The following is a 2,500-nucleotide window of genomic DNA, read 5'->3' as shown; positions in this document are numbered from 1 at the left end:
GTCGACGTGGCATACCGCGCGTGTCTCACGAGGGGTTCAGCCGCTGGTTCGTTGTTGTGACGTTGCTTCGCAACCCGTCGCTCTTACAGTATCGTCAGCAGGAAGGCGGGAAAACTGTTGTGCACGTGGAAAGTATCAATGTTGGCTTCAGTGATCTTGCTCATGCCAGAGACGACGTATTCGTATAGCGTAAAGAACTAACGCAAAAAGCTAACCAGGTATTTCCTTCTATCCATCCGGTTCGCTTTCATTCTATTATGCTTGTATCTATTCGTTGCACTGTTCGTTTCTGTTAACGGCACTAAAACCTTTATTGGCCCCGCTTTACAAATTAAAAATTTTCAGTTCAGTTAGGTTTAAAAACAAAAGAAAAAAATCGACGCATTATCTTTAATTAAATAAGCTTGGATTTCCCGTTTATAATCGATTCTTTCAAGCAAGAAATAAAATAAATTAATGCATGCGTAGTCGTCTCTTGAAGTTCATGGCCAAATGGGCAGTACTCCCAAAGCGATTCTGAAAGCACAGAAGCACATTCATATTTCAGCCCGTTTGCCCTGGCTGAAAACCCAAGCCCAGGCTGGGATTTTCAGCCACTTTCATTTTAAGAGGATTTCTTTCAGAACCCTGAAATTCACCATGTAATCAGGCCCTTAAGTGGAATAAAGTGGTTAGAAATCGCTGGCCCGTCTAACCGGGCTGTCCCGGTCAACGCAATTACATAGAAAAATTTCCGCCCGGTAAGCCGGGATCCCGGCATCGTTGTGCCAGGATCCCACCTAACTGGGCTGACCCGCTAATAATGTAATCGCAAACTTGAGTTTTGTTTTTTCTCAGGGTGCGTTTTTTTCGGGAAAACCCAAAAACGGATTTGTGATCTCGGATTAACGGGATTCTTCAGCATGAAAATAAAACGCAAAATCTGAAAAAGGATTATTTGCCATAACAACGAAGCAAACAAACCGCGATTAACTAGTTTGTTTTGGAGAAATTCTTCAATGAAAATGCCACCACAAAAAAAAAAAAAAGACAAAAAAAAAAACCTTGTCAATCGATGAAAAGAAGTGATGAAAAATATGCGTGCTAAGGTACAAATCGATTACAGAGGGTATTTTTGCAGTTTTCTTTTTAGCTGCAGAAAAGGTGCTAATAATATTATTGCTATCAAGAAAATTTTTGTGTTATTTTCTGGTGTCAAATTTGCAGGAAAGCTAATTATTTTCGACCTATTCGTGTCATCCATCGTACGGTAAAAATAGCGCGAGAAAAACATTTGGGCTAAACTGTCGTGTACGGTAGCTGTTGTGTGTTATTTTTGCATGGAAAACTGCTTGTCATAAATACTTTTTTCAAATCCTTCCTCCCAAAAACGCTGAATTGGTTAATCGCAAAAATCCGTATTTAGATTTGATCCGAAGTATCCTCTTCGAGTGTAGATACTTTGGATTCATGATCCGTTTTTGGATTTTGCCAAACAAACGCAAAATCCGTTTGATTCTTAAATAAACGCACTCTCAGACTTGCCGGGATCTCGGCTAAACGAGCCTGCCCGCCTGACTGGGTCTCCCTGGCTTATGTAGTTGGCCCCTGAGGCTGTTTGATTCAGGAACGTTTCAAATAACACCGTATATATTTTCCCTCAAAGATGAGATGATTTATATTTCTTATATTTATTTGCAGACCGTAAATCGCTTATCTGGCAACAAATTTGAGGTCATTTAGCGGTCGTTACGACTAGAAATATTTCTTCCATCTTTTTTTCATACAACAATTAATTACCTTGGAAATATGGACATAAGCACAGTCCAGCTTTAGCTAGATTTTGATATTTAATATTTTGTTTATTCTAAGATAGGTGTTGCTCACTTTGTATCCCAATCGTAACAAGATGTTCATAGCCTAAGTAGCTGACAGGATTGTCGGCCGCACGGAGAATTGGGAGGGGTGCTGTGAAATCCCGGCTGCCGGGAAACTTGGGTTTTTTTAAATACCACCCACTTTGAAATGCAATTAGGAACAGCCAATCAGAGTAATGCTGTAATGCGAAACCAAGTTGTATATTACAAGTGTCAACTGGGCACAAAACTTAAAGGGGCTAGGTCACGCTATTTTAGGTAATTTTGTTTAATTTTGTTAATTATGAGCTCTAAACGTCAAATTGGCAGAGCAAGAGTCTTTCATTTGCAAAATCACTGCCACATAACAACTGAGAATGATTTTCCAGCTTTGTAAATGACATTTCGATATAAATTTGAAAAAAGGTGGGCCGACGTTTTTCAAATTTACCCAAATTCAATCCATTTCAATCCTCTCCAGTTTTGTCCATCCATGTCCCTTCTTGGCTTCCCTGTGTTTTGTTAGAGTTCTTCTATGGTTTTGAACAGTTATTTTGATATTTTAGTTAATTCTATGACCATTCGATCAGTGCTGAAATTGCCTAAAATTGCGTGACCTAGCCCCTTTAATAGCAGCATAGAGGGCGGATTAGCAAAAAAACATT

The 2,500-nt window shown here is 39.4% G+C and overlaps 1 long non-coding RNA gene across 1 annotated transcript in view; it reads left to right on the top strand.

Annotated features, from left to right (window-relative positions):
* Window positions 1–2,500, top strand: part of LOC138038126 (uncharacterized) — a 9,005-nt gene that overhangs the window by 5,849 nt on the left and 656 nt on the right. Inside the window, exons 2-3 of the long non-coding RNA XR_011130189.1 lie at window positions 1–218; window positions 1,681–2,500. The exon at window positions 1–218 is cut by the window's left edge and continues 30 nt beyond it; the exon at window positions 1,681–2,500 is cut by the window's right edge and continues 656 nt beyond it. This is a non-coding gene — a long non-coding RNA (uncharacterized lncRNA). The remainder of the gene's footprint in view (window positions 219–1,680) is intronic.

Source organism: Montipora capricornis, chromosome 2 (genome assembly GCF_036669925.1).
Source record: "Montipora capricornis isolate CH-2021 chromosome 2, ASM3666992v2, whole genome shotgun sequence".
Taxonomy (NCBI): Eukaryota; Metazoa; Cnidaria; class Anthozoa; order Scleractinia; family Acroporidae; genus Montipora; species Montipora capricornis.
The sequence above is the reverse complement of the archived record's forward strand: the minus strand, read 5'-3'. Positions and strand labels throughout refer to the sequence as shown.